This window comes from Dromiciops gliroides, chromosome 2 (genome assembly GCF_019393635.1).
Source record: "Dromiciops gliroides isolate mDroGli1 chromosome 2, mDroGli1.pri, whole genome shotgun sequence".
Lineage (NCBI taxonomy): Eukaryota > Metazoa > Chordata > Mammalia > Microbiotheria > Microbiotheriidae > Dromiciops > Dromiciops gliroides.
In genome coordinates, this window is record NC_057862.1 from 357,356,276 (window position 1) to 357,370,900 (window position 14,625).

Here is a 14,625-nt window from a genome sequence, read left to right on the forward strand (position 1 = left end):
TATCTTTTAAAATTTCAACACAAATCCCTCCTTCCCATTTTATACATCAGGAGACAAGACCAAATTGGGGAAGTGATAATTCCTACTGATCCAGGACTGGAGCACAGGTCTCTTGATTCCTAAATCTAACACCGTCCAACACCTTTGTCACAAGAATTGCTATACGAGATCTGTGAAGGCTCTATTGCCCCAAAATTCTAATTAGAGCCTTCAAAGTGATTAATGATGATAATAATAATAACATTTATAAGGTACTATATGTCAGGCAATGTACTAAGCATTTTATAAATACTATTTCATTAGAACCTCACAACAATCCTGAAGGTAGATGCTAATATTATTCCCATTTTACAGTTGAGGAAACTGAGGCAGAGGTTAAGTGACTTGCCCAAGGTCACACAGCTATTAAGTCTCTAAGGCCAGATTTAAATTCAGGTCTTCCTGACTCCAAGCTCTATCCACTGTGCCACGTAGAAATTTCTCCCTGATTCTCTTTCTGCCCTCTATCTTCTGCTCCCTTTAGCAGTCATCCAGAAACCTGTCTATATAAAACTGTTTCCCTGTTACTCAGCTCAGCCCTACCTCCTTCCCAGCTGCCCACCACCCAGTGCTACTGACTAGATGTGTTTCTGTATGGAATGCTTTGCACAAAATAAGAGCTTAATAAATACTTTTTTCCATTAAACTTTGGAGACAAGGAAGCCATGATTACTTGAATCAGTGTTTTGTCCTTGCTTAGTATCCTTTCTATTATTGCTGCTATTGTTCAGTCCTGTCTGACTCTGCCTGACCCCATTTGGGGTTTTCTTGGCAAAGATGTTGGAGTAGTTTGCCATTTCCTTTTCTAGATCATTTTTCAGATGAGGAATTGAGGCAAACGGGTTTAAGTAACTTGCCCAGTATCACACAGCTAGTAAGTGTCTTAGGCCAGATTTGTTTGAACTTAGGAAAATGAGTCTTCCTGACTCTAGGCCCAATGCTACCAACTGAGCCACCTAGCTTCTCCCTTTCTATTATTACTAAGCAATTATTGCTTATTAGATTTTTCTATTATATTATTATAGTATATAAGATTTTATATATTACATATGATATTACACAATATATTATATATTAGCTGCTCCCTTTCTATTATATTATTACAGATATCCTATTTTATATATTACATTATAATATTACATAATATATTATATACATTAGCTGTTCCCTTTCTATCATTACTAAGCAATTATTGCTTATTATTATATATTGCTAAGCAAAGTTCCTTTTGCTGTTAGGTGGTGGTCTACAGATGTCTCATTTTATTTCAGTCTTGAATCTGAACTACCAGACTATAATATTTCCTGGCTTTTAACACCAGCCCCAGACACCTCACCATGTCATCTTTTTTTTTTTTTTAAACGGATGCCATCCTCTTGACATGCTGTTCCTGACTGCTGCCATGAACCTTCCTAACCTGGATCAGCAGCTTCTGCCCAGCCACCCCATTATGACATTTATCTGCTGTACTACTGTACCAGTCCTCCCATTTTCCACTTCCTGCTCTGGGTGGTGGTGGTGGGGGGAACCAAACAACTTTGTATATATTTTATTTTTATTTAAGCATGTATGTGATGTCCTTTCTCCAACAATAAAACATAAGCTTCTTGATGGTAAGGACTGCTTTGTGTCCCTTTTGCTTAGCATAATACCTAGCACATAGCATGCTTAAAAATAATTTTTTGACTAGCTGTGTGACCTTAGGCAAGTCACTTAATCCTCACTGCCCTGCAAAAAAACAAACAAAAAACTATTGTTGAATTGTCCATCCTCTAAGGCACTCTATCATCTCCCCTAACAACTTGGTCTTCTTGTCTAATTCAACACCAGTCTTCATAGTTGGCGACTAATGCTCACATGGATGACCTTTTATACACACTCATTTACCAGCCTCAACTTCCATGACCTTTTTCAAAGGTCAGGTTGGTGCTTCTCTTTGAAAGGCTAACTCTTCTATAGTCTGGCTTCAACCTTTCTTTCCAGCCTTATATCACATCCTCCTCCTTCACAAGTTCTACCTCAAGTCCAAATGGACTATTCTGACTATACTGACTAATTGGATTTAATCACTGGGGTAGTGGCAGGGTAATGGATAGAGCCTTGGTCTTAGAACCAGAAAGACATGACTGAATCCCAGCTCAGTCACTTACTAAATGTATAACCATATAGCCATAGGCAAAGCACTTAGCCTCTCTAAACCTTGGTTTCCTTACATGGAAAAATGGGTGAGGTCATACCAGTTTTATAGGGTGGTTGTGAGGATCAAAATATATATATATATATATATATATATATATGTAAAGCACCACATAAGCCTTAAAGTGTCTGCTATTTATTATTATTATTATTAATAATAATCTCAGGCCTATTGCCAATTCTAAAGTGCTATCCCCTTCATTTGTTTGTTCATTCATTCATTCATTCATTCAGGAGGCATTTATTAAGCATCCACTTTGTGCCAAGTTTTGTACCAGGTCTGTGGACTCAGAAACAGAAAGGAAGCAGTCTCTGCCTTCAGAGAACTTATATTCTATTGACTGAAGAAGAGCATGTGCACAAAAAGGCAAATACAACATATTTACAAAGTATTCCTGGGGGCTTATGGCCTCTAGTAACAGGGGCAGGGGGAGAGGTGGCACTTGAGCTGGGTTTTGAAGGATGCTAGAGATTCTTCAGGGCAGAGGTCAGGAGAAAATGCTTTCCAAGCATTGAAGATAGCCTAAGCAAAGGTATCTCAGAGGGAGATGAAATGCCATGTATGGGGAACAAGAAGCACATCAGTCTGGTTGAAATACAAAGTATACAGATAGAAGTAAGATGCAGTAAGTCTACAGTTAGACTAGGGCCAGATTGCAAAGGTCTTTAGAAAGCCAGAGGAGTCTCTTTGTTTTATCCCAGAAGCAACAGGGAGACACTAGAACTTTTTGATCAGGGTAGCACCAGGGTCAGACCTCTACTAGAGACTGCTTGGGTAGCTCACTGGATACAGTAAGTCAGGAAGGCCTGAGTTTGAATCCAGTCTCAGATACTGACCAGCTGTGTGACCCAGGGCAAATCACTTCACCTCTGCTTGTCTCAGTTTCTTCCCCTGTAAAATGGAAGATAATAACGGCATGTACCGCCCAGGGTTGTTTCGAGGAGCAAATGAGATAATATTTCTAAAGTGCTTAGCACATAGGAATGGCTGGTAAATAGGAGGTCCTATATAAATGCTAGCTATTATTATAACTTTAGTAATATTAGCTTGGCACCTAGGTGGAAGATGCATTAGAGAGAGGAAAGACTGTAATCGGGAGTCCAATTAAAAGGTTATTGCAATAGTAGAGGCAAGAGGTGATGAGGGTCTGAAGAAGGGTAATGGCTGTGTGAATAGATAGAAGGGAATAGATTTGAGAGAGATTTTAGAGGTATATTCAACAAGATTTGACAACTTATTGGATATAAAGGATGAGGGTGACATCAATGAGTAGAGGATGGAAAATCTGTATGAACTGATACAGAATGAAGTGAACATCAACAGGAGAACAATTTATCCAAATAACAGGAATATTATACAGACAAAAAAGAAACTTTTAAAGACTTAGTAACTATTCAACACAATGACTAACTGAAATTTCAAAGGATTTGAGATGGAACATGATAGCCACCCCCAATAGAGAAGTAATGGATTCAGAAAACAGATTAAGATTTGTTTTTAACATGGTGAACATGGGGAGTTTATTTTGCTTGATTATACATGTTTGTAACAAGAGTTTTGTTTTTCTTCCTTTTTCAACGGGAGGGAGATAGGAAGGAGAAAATAAGGTTCTGAAAAGCAAATAAAATTTAATTAGAATTTTTTCAAAGAAGGGTAGGGGATGATTTTGAGATTGAAGACTTAGGTGACTAGGAGAATAGTGGTGCCTTCAATAAAGATAGGAAAACAGGGAGACACAGATGGGATTGGGGGAGGGAGGAAATGAGGATTCGAAAATAAAATTTAATTACAATTTAAAAAAAAGAAGAGTAGAGGAGCAGCTAGATGGCACAGTGGATAGAGCACTGGCCCTGGAGTCAGGAGGACCTGAGTTCAAATCTGGCCTCAGACACTTAACACTGACTAGCTGTGTGACCCTGGGCAAGTCACTTAACCCCAATTGCCTCACTAAAAAAAAAGAGTAGAGGATGATTTTAAGACCGAAGATATCTGGGTGTCTGGGAGAATTGAGAGGCCATCAACAGAAATAAGGAAAATAGAGATGGGGTAGGGGGGAGAAAATGAGTTAAATTTTGGACCTGTTGACTTTGAGATGCTTAAAAGACCTATAACTTATATCCGACTGGCAGCTGGTGGTGTCAGACTGATGGAGTTCAGGAAAGACTCGAGCCGAATACATAAGTATTATATACCATATATGTATGCACAAACAATATATGTATACGCATGTATTCAGGCCGAGTTGCTTATCATCTGTGCACAGAGATAATTGTTTAACCTATGGGAGCCGATGAGTTTACCAAGAGACAAGAGTAGAGAGATAAAAGCAGAGGCCGCAGAACAGCATCTTGTCCATAGCAGATGATTCATCAATTCTGGTCAAATGAATGAACTATCTCCCATCTCGGGTAAGCAAGACTGGATTCTGGTGTCAACCCGTCCACCACTGGCTGGGTGACGCTGAGCCAGTCACTTGTCCTCTCCGTCCATCAAAGGCGATGGGATCAATGTCCACTTCCAAGGGCGGGGAGGCGGGGGGGGGGGGGGTTCCAGAACACCTGTGAGCCGAGGTCCACAGCAGCCCCGCCAGTCCAGTCCAGCCACACCTCGGGCCAGAGCCTGCCCTCCCGGCAGCCCCGGCTCCGGGGCCCCGCCCCCTCTCGGGATTGGCTGCGCCGGGCCTCGCTTCGCGCTCGGTGATTGGCCGCGGTGACCGTCGGTCCGCCGAGCTGGGCCCCGGCGGCTGAAGACGGAGCCATGAGCGGAAGGGCCTGAGCTCGGCTCCCAGCTTCAGCCTCGCACCCACTGCGGCGGCGGCGGCGGCCCGGGAGCTGGGGCTGAGCCCTGAGCGCCGCCCGCCCGCCGGCCCGGACAGCCGCGGGGAGGGCAGGTGAGGCGGCAGGGAGGTGGGGAGTGGCCGGGCCGGGGCGCGAGGGCAGGGTGGAGAGCCGGGGATCGGGACCGGGACCGGGAAGATGGGGGGTTGGGGTTGGCGGGGAGGCTCCGGGACCTCCTGGGAAGAGGGGGAGAGGATGGGGGAGGGCGCGAGCCAGCGGCTGGGCCCGGGGGGCTGCGCCGGCTGGGGCAGGGCCGGGCCGGCTAAGGGCCCCGGGAGGCCGGCTGCTCCTGGCACCGCGCCCCGCTCCTCCTCCCTGCCCGGAGAGTGCCGCATTCTGTCTGTCAGAGGCGCCGGAGGGACCCGCGCCCGTGCCAGCGCCGCGGAGCCGGGCCAGGACCAGGGCCGGGGCGCAGCATCGCGAGGCAGGACCCCAGCGCCTCCTCTCCCGCCCCGCCTGCCTGCGTGACCTTGGGCCAGCCCCTGCCGGCCCCACTCTTGGCCTCGGTAAAACGAGGGGTTTGGACTCGGCGATCCCAGGATCCCTCTAGCCCCAGATCTTAGCAGCCCAGCCCCCTTGGGGCTGCCCTACTGGGGCCGCTGGACACCAGGTACTCGTGTGTCCCGCCCTGGTGCTTCCCTTCCCAGCTGTCACTCTCCTTCCCCCTCCCCCCATCTGGAGCCTCCCTGGGGACTGATGCCTCCCACTCCAGACTCCTGTATATCTTGAAGAAACAAGCACTTATGCTTTTCATTCCTCACCCTATGAAAAGGTAAAACGATGAAACCATACTTGTCACCTAGATTAAAGTCTCTCCTCTCTTTGCCCAAATTCTTCTGTTATTTTTGAAGAATTCTATAGGATATCAGACTCAGGCGTTAGTGATGAGAATTCACAGTAGTAGTAGTGCACAAAATGTTTCCCTCACGACAACCCTGGGAAGTAGATAGTGCACGTGTTATTCCCATTTTACAGAGTAGGGAACTGTGGCTCAGAGATTTTAAATGATATGCCCAGTCACATAGATAGTAAGAAGCAGAGTGGAGAATCAAACCCTGGTTAGACCATCTTGGCATCTCTCCTAGGAACCTTACCATCCATCAGCTTCTCAGAATAGCTGTGCTGAACAAGATTTGGAGAGGGCTGGAATGAGGGAGTGAGGCACAAGTGAGGCCTTATGCAAAGTTGTAACGCTGCTAATTTCGCTCATGTGGACCCCTCTTCAGCATTAATACATTTTGAGCATCTTGAATTGGGTATGTTCCCAGTTTCTTCCTAGGGAACCCAGTAGACTATCTTAGTGAGTGAGGCAGAAAATACTTTCCAGGAAGAACCTTGTCTACTAATTCCAGGCAGAGACTAATAGGGCTGTTTAAGAAGAGAAATGGTTTGGCTCTTGGCTTAAATATCTTATTTCAGACTAATTTTTATGTGGATTTAACTAAATGACCTCTAAGTTTTTCCCTCCACTTCTGGGGGTGAAGTTCATTCTAATTTGTTGCCACTTTTTAGATAGTGATACATTTCCTTTTGTTGGTTAATTTCCAGAATGAGCAGTGAGATGAATGTTAACATTGACAATGTTTTAGCCAGCAATTTGCTACAATGCAAGAAAGTATTTAACCCTGATTCAGCCAAGGTTCTTTCTTTTTTCTATGCATTCTTTTTTTTTCCCTTTCAGAGGGCTCCTTATAAGTTAAAAATTCCATTTTAGAATAGTCTTCCCTGGGGAAATCTTGATGTTCTTGAACATGCCACATTTTATTCTCAAACTGTTACCAATTTAGATAAACTAGGTAAAATTATCAGACCACTTAAATATTAGGTAAATTTAATCATTGAAAAATTCATATGTAAAATATTAAATTTCATATTTGTCTCAGTGGTAATTCAAATAACATTTCTTCGATTTCATAGCATTTGAAGTTCATTGACCCAAATGACAAATATGGAGCATTTATCAACCTCTACCAAAGTTTCCAAAGCTAAGCATAATTCTGGCTTAAATTCCACCTTTTTTTCCCCCCTTTATAATATTTGCTGATCTAACAGTTTTCTATGCATATAGGGAATAGGATATCTTTTTTTACATACCCACCTAAGTGACTGAACTATAGTAGCGAATAGTTACAGGATCTTAGGTAATATCAACTGTACCAAGAATTTAAATAATTGTCTAAAATCTTGTGAAATTTTTCCAAGTTAAGGTAGGGAAGGGGGAAGATTTTTCTATTGGTATTTGAGTATGAAAAATCAAATCCCCTTGAGAATAACTCACCTTTTGAAATATCAATTTCCTGAACATTTGAAGAACATTGAACATCAAAGTTGTATTTGGTGTGCATTTAACTTTATTTTAAATATTCCCTTAGTAATCCAGGCACTTTAACATATTCTTTTTTTGGGGGGCAGCTAGGTGGTGCAGTGGATAGAGCACTGGCCCTGGAGTTAGGAGTACCTGAGTTCAAATCTGGCCTCAGACACTTAACACTTAATAGCTGTGTGACCCTGGGCAAGTCACTTAACCCCAGTTGCCTAAAAAAAAAATTCTTTAAAAAAAAAAACTTCTTATATAGATGTATTTTGTTTTGATAGGATGACTTCCCCAAAATTCTATCCAACCCACCCCCCCAATATCTTCCCTTATAAAAAGTGAAGCAACACTACCTAACATTGTGATTGCAATTGATAGTGCATGCTGTTTTCCATTTTTGTGGTTTATTGTTTAACAAAAATTAAGAATATATGCTTTAACTTTAATAATTTTAAACCAACATTGTCTATTGTATTTAACTTGAGTTTTGCTGGCTTTTAGTGTTACCTTTAATATACACAGTGACTTGGGATCATAAATTTAGAGCTGGAAGGGATGTCAGAGGCCATCAAGTCCAGTTCTTTCATTTTACAGATAAGGAATCTTGTAAATTTGGGAGGAGCTTGGTTTTCTTGACTAAAGGTCTTTCTATGTTTCACTGACTTTTTCATATTTTCCATTCCTTCTGGTGCACTATCTCACTACATTTATATACCACACTTCTTTCAGCCATTTCCTAGTCATTGGGCACATATCTTTCCACTTTTAACTATTGAAAAAACTACTGCTATGAGTATTTTGGTTCATTCAGGTCCTTTCTATCATTGACTTCCTTGGAAAATACATCCAGTATTTAGATTTCTGAGTAAAAAAGTATATATGGTTTATCTACTTTTCTTGAATAATTCTATCCTGTTTACCAGATGTGATAGACTAATTTATACATTCAGCAGTGAAGTAGGGTGTTTTGTCTTTCTACGTCCCTCCAATATACTTTCATTGTTTCATAAGGAAAGACATTTGATGAAAAGGGAAATGAGGTTGAGGAAATATAAAAAAAACAAGTAGGGGCAACTGGGTAGCACAGTGGATAAAGCACCAGCCCTGGATTCAGGAGAATGTGAGTTCAAGTCTGGCCTCAGACACTTGACAGCTGTGTGACCCTGGGCAAGTCATTTAACCCTCATTGCCCCATGCAAAAAAAAAAAATTAAAAAACAAGTAGTAATTTTCTTGTAGCTGTCTAAGGAAAGGGGGCCAGGACTTGGAATTGGGATTTCAGTCTTGTTTTCTACACTGGACATGGTGCCCATGGACAAATTACTTAACTTTTCAGCCTTAATGGACTTAGCTGTAAAATGGAAATAATACCTTTATTATTTCACTCACAGGTTGTGAGAGTAAGATGATATGTATATATCATGATATGTATCTATATCAAGAACTTAGAATTTTTAAAAATACTATATAAATGTCAGCTATTAATGTGTATCAACAGTTTTCTGTTGTTAGTTTATAATTGTCAACTGGAAATGGATCTAACATTAATTAAACTTGAAACTCATGCATAGAGTGCTTCAGAATTTATAGAGAACTACTATATCAGAACTACCCTATGAAGTAGGTAGCTAGTATGAGTATCATTACCCTCACTTTGCAGATTGAAAAACCAAGGTTACATGGATTTACACATCTGATTCTGAAATGGCAAACCAGTTGTGGGTGCTATACCATCTTATTCCATTGAGGGTTGGGGTGAGGAAAGGATGTTAATCAACAGTTCTACAACTGAACTTTGATTCATTGACTATAATTATGTTTAAAGAATGATTAGGTCTCATACTGTAGTTGGTTACAAAATAAAAGTAGATGGATCATGCTGTATGACTTTGGGTAGGTAATTTCAAATCACTCAGATAAAGAGTGAGACTAGCTTCTGTCATCTTTTCCTATGCTAAAACTTGACATGTTGAACATTTTCTTTAGTTTTCTGTAACAAATATCTAGAATAAAAAGTTTAGCGTTGAAATGGGTCTTTTGGGGGGGGGTAATTAATCATTTTATTAATAATGCTAGCATTTTAATAAAATATGTCAGTGACACTCTTGAATGCCAAGGACCTGAAATGGGTCTTAAAAATTTAGTCTAATATCTTCATTTTGTTGATGAAGAAAGAAACTGAGGCCACCATGGTTAAATGACTTGACTTAGAATGGACAGTGATTGGGTGAAAATTAAAGCTCAAGGTTACTTGGACCAGTTGGTGCAGTGTTCTTGCTACTCCTATCTTATGAGTTAAGGACATTCTAGGTTATAAAATTGTGCTTTTAAGATTATTTTATCGTTGATTATTTCTTAGAACTGTTCATATAGTACTAGTCATTCTACTAGTTCATAACACTCCCTTTCAGTTAAATTTTTCAGACAATGCATATTTAGTGCATAAATATTTAGGGCTAAAGTCCTACTCAATAATGCTTTATCTATCATGTGTGGGGATGACTGGATTCTATAAAACTGTTCTTCCAGAATGAAAGCTCTGACAAGTCCCACTAAACTAGAAGGGCTTAGGGTATTAGTCCAGCAACACAATTTTTGCCTGTTGACTGAGGACCAGTCTAGCTAAATTTGGAAAGGTTCATTTTCAGAAAGTTGTCTACCATATGGTTGGGATTTTTTGTTTGTTTTGTTTTTGTCACAGCAGCTCAAAACCATCCATTGACACATGAAAGGGTTGAGGATCTGCTTTGGTGGAGCAAATGCCCAAATTGTGCAGTCACAGACCCTTGAAATATTGAACTAATTAATATATTTGTAAAAGAAACAGAAGGTCATTGTAGTTTAGAGAAGAGCAGTTATCCAATGGATCAGTAAACATATTTTAGGCCACAAAAATATTACTGGGCTAAAGATATTTTGGGGCCTATTTGCCATTAATTAGTAAATTAATTTTAACTGCTCTTTGGGGATAAGGTAGTCTTGGTAGGAACGGAGTATAAAAAAACCCAGTGTAATAAAAGCATAGAAATCAGAGAGCAGTAGTAGAGGAGAAAGGAGAGATATTATTTGCGTGCATGTGTGTGTGTGTGTGTGTGTGTGTGTGTGTGTGTGTGTGTTTGTGCTATTCTACCTACTCATGTCATCCTCATAAACAGGATAAAACCCAAATTAACTTGATTTCAACCTCTTTCCCCAGTTTTGTACTTTGTATGGAATGAAGCAAGTCATGGAATTAAAGTTCACAGCAAAGATTTAGCCCCACCTTACCCCCAGTACTCCTAAGGGATGGGCTAGAAGGAGTATAGATTCAAACCAAACATCTAGAGTTTCTATATCTCTGGTACAGTAAAGTCCAAATTGATAATCATGATTGTAAGATTTTAAGTTCCTTGATCAAAGATTTAGGAAAATAATTTCATCTCTTATAGCACAGTGAAATTAATGTCTGTAAAGCACTAACTATAGAGTTCTTAGTCACTTAGTCTTCTGGTTTATCACATTAACTATAGTGAAGGAGAAGTCTCAGTTACTTTACTATAGTAAGAGACCTCTCTACAGGGCATAATAATAATAATAATATTAAAAATAATAAAAATAACAGCTATCATTTATGTAGTACCTACTACTATGTGCCAGGCATTGTGCTAAGTGCTTTACAAATAATATCATATTTAATCTTCATAACAATTCTCCAAGGTCAGTGCTGTTATTATATCCATTTTTTTTTAATTAAAAAAAAAGTTTTGGCGGGGCAATGGAGGTTAAGTGACTTGCCCAGGGTCACACAGCTAGCAAGTGTCAAGTGTCTGAGGCCGGATTTGAACTCAGGTACTCCTGAATCCAGGGCTGGTGCTTTATCCACTGCACCACATAGCTACCCCCATATTATATCCATTTTTACAGATAAAGAAATCAAGACAAGTAGAGGTAAAATGACTTACCCAGGGGCACACTGCTAGTAAGTGCCTGAGGCTAAATTTGAACTCAGGAAGATGATTCTTACTGAGATGAAACACCAAAAAATTGAACAGAGGTAAACATCAAGCATGCACATAAGCTTTTTAAAAAATCAGTTGTCTAAGTATAGAACAAGGAAGATAAAGTTTCTCAGCAGTTAGTCTGTAAATGAGGGCAATAAGGATTTTAGTTTAATCCTAAATTTTATATGAGTCAGTGTGATGTGGCTATGAAAGGAACTAACAATCATAAGCTGCCTTATCAGGATAGTACCCATTTCACCAATAGTCCCACTATCTTCTGATCTATTACAAGAAGTTGTATGTCTCTCTTCAGTACCATATTTTAAAGGCATCATTGACAGTTCAACATGTACCCAGAAGAAGGATAAAGTGCGATGAAGAAACCATGCCGGTTGACTAATGGTTGAAGGAACAGGCTATGTTCAGCTTAGAGAAGATAAAAAGGTGATGTGGTAGCTAAATTCAGATACTTCATGGGTTGTTCTTCTAAACCAATTGAAATTACAGAATATAATTTTGGCTCACCATATACTTTCTAACCAACAGAGTTCTCTAACATACTGCAAAAGGAGTTCTCCTTGAGACTGGAGGTTTTACTAGATTCTATGTAAGGCTCCTTCTAATGCTAACATTGTATGATTCTGATAGGCATGAAGAAGAATGGTATAGAAAGGTATTAATCTAGATAGACAATAAAAACTGCCTATTGAACTTTGTGTCTGACTTCTAAATATTTTCCCAAGTACTTTTTATCTAGCATAGTCCCTGGCTGGGCAGCAAGGTATATAGTAGACAGAGAGTCAGTCTTAAAGCCAGAGATACTTGGATTCAAGCCCTACCTCTGACACACACACAGTACTAGCTGTGTGACCTTGGGCATGTCACTTAACTTCTCAGTGTTCTAAGCAACCAAGATAGATAATAAATTGCAAGAGGTGTCGACCTGCCTTGGTAGAGGGAGTTTACTTAAATGGGAGTTCTCTATACCATTGAAATCAGAGTGCCAGTCCCTATTTCCTGTCCTACAATTTCTGCCATACAGTAGGTACCTAATAAACATTTGTTGAGTTTTAATTTGCTGCTTTGAAGTTTAACTTTGTTGTGATTCTTTCTGATGCAGTTAAACTGACTAACTTTAAAACACTTTTAAAAACCTCAATTTTTACTCCTCATACAAATTGCTGTGTAGTTACAACTAATCGTCCATGTTTAGCAATAAAACAGAGGCAAATGTATTTGAAAAACTGCCCCACTCCTGACCTTAATGGCTGATAGGCACTGTGTTTCTATCAGCTGTTAATAGCAGAAGCTGGTACATTCTGCTCCAAGTTCTTGTAAGTAATTCTGGCTCTCAGTCTGGGAGAAATGAAGAATTAGATCAAATCCCATAATTTTTGTTATACAAAGCATAAAAATATCCAAGCCTCAGCCAATGTTCTACCTCATTCAAGCTAAATAGAGCAGTGTTTGTATTAGCTAATATGTCCATTTTCCAAGTACCATTTGTGGGTATTTTCTGTGATGGTCATAGAAACAGCCAGTACTTGGAAATACTGTCATTTAAATATCACTAGACTAGAAGTTGGGAAACCTGGGTTTAAGTCCCAGAGCAGTATGACCTTAGACAAATTATTTCATCTCTATGGTCCTTTTTCCTTTTCTAGGGCAGATAAGATGTCAGAAGGCTGGATTTGGAAACAGGAAGACTTGGCTTTGTGCTCTTCCTCAGACACTTCTTAGCTGTGTGATACTGGGCAAGTCACTTTTTAAAAAACCCCTCTTATTTGCCTCAGTTTCCTTCTTTGTAAAATGGGAATAATAATAGGACCTACCTTCCAGCATTGTTATGAGGATCAAATGAAATAATAATTTCTAAATTGCCTTGCAAATTTTAAAGTACTAGCTTTAAATGCTAGACATTTTAAAAATGGGTAATGCATTACCTGCAGAGAAATGTTTTGCAGAAAGCACCTTTTAAGTCACAGTGCAAAGTGCTTTGTACATTTATTACTTTTATTATTAGTTGATGGTGAGATTGGCTAGACCAGGGAATATCTGGAGCCTAGAAATTATGAACCCACAGCACCCTTACATTGAGACAGTCCAGGAAATCAAGGGGAATGATGGACCTAGATGAGGCTTAGGCTGTAGAAACATTGAGCAAGGATCACCCTCTTATCCACATGGTATTTCAGTTAGACAGTCCTTCATTTCTTGGGGAGCTGTACCTGAAAGGGTCCTACTCAAACATAGCCACACCAATATTCTGATGCACATCACAGGTTTTCTTATTAGCTCCTTCCGCCTGTACAATTTATCCCTTTCCCCATAGCTTTTATACCCTTCTAGCTCAAGTGCCAACTGCCTTGTCATCTAGACACATCTTCCTTGACCTGCTTGGCTAACCTCCCCTGGCATTCTTTTCCACTGCATTATTAGGAGCCCTCATTCCTCTGTTAAATTCCCTTTCATCCTCTCTTCCTCCTATCCTTCCCTCCTTGGCTTAAAACATTTCCCTCTTAACCCCATTTTCTCTGCTGTTGACTACTTCTTTCTCATTCTCCCTATTCTGTTAGAACTGGAAGTAGAGTTAGCATACTTCTTCCTACTGCAGCTTTCAGTTCTTCATTCTGCCAATATCACTCAGTAATTTATTCTTTAAAGTTGATGCCATCTGACTTTACCAGTCAGAGACTAAGCCTAGAACAAGGTAAACTATTGTGCTCTGTACTCCCCGAGACCAGGCATTCTCATCTTCACCCCAGGAAGATGATTGCACATATATAATCTATATGAAATGGTTTATGTCTTAAGGAAGGGAGAAGTATGGGAGGGTGGGAGAAAATTTGGAATTCACAAATTTTTAAATGAATGTGAAAAATTGTCTTTATGTGTAGTTGGGAAAAATAAAATATACAAATAATTTGGCACGGTGCTCTGGAGCCAGCATCTTCTCTCCTTCACTGTTCAACTTCAAGAAAGGGTAATTGGCACTCATCAGCTCCACTTCCTCAATAACAGTTCACTCTTCAACCTCAGTAATCAGTCTGGCTTCCATCTCCATTAGTCTTCTGAAACTGCTTTTTCCAAAGGTATTACTGACCTGGTTACTAAATCCAGAGACCTTTTCTGCCTTCATTCCTCTTGACCTCTTTACAGTATAGTCCAGTACCTGCCCTCTGCTCCCTTAGTTTCTGAGACCATGTTCTCTTGTAGTTCTCTTTCCATCTTTGAAAGCTCCTACTCTGCCTCATCTTCT

The 14,625-nt window shown here is 40.1% G+C and overlaps 1 protein-coding gene across 4 annotated transcripts in view; it reads left to right on the forward strand.

The window, feature by feature from the left end:
• Window positions 1-4,955: 4,955 nt before the first annotated feature.
• The window catches only part of MAPK9 (mitogen-activated protein kinase 9), a 51,087-nt gene continuing 41,417 nt past the window's right edge, over window positions 4,956-14,625 (forward strand). For 3 of the 4 annotated variants that reach the window (XM_043987957.1, XM_043987958.1, XM_043987960.1), the window contains exon 1: window positions 4,956-5,126. The gene's annotated coding sequence lies outside the window, so the exon portion shown is untranslated. The remainder of the gene's footprint in view (window positions 5,127-14,625) is intronic. The other variant, XM_043987956.1, reaches the window with a different exon arrangement.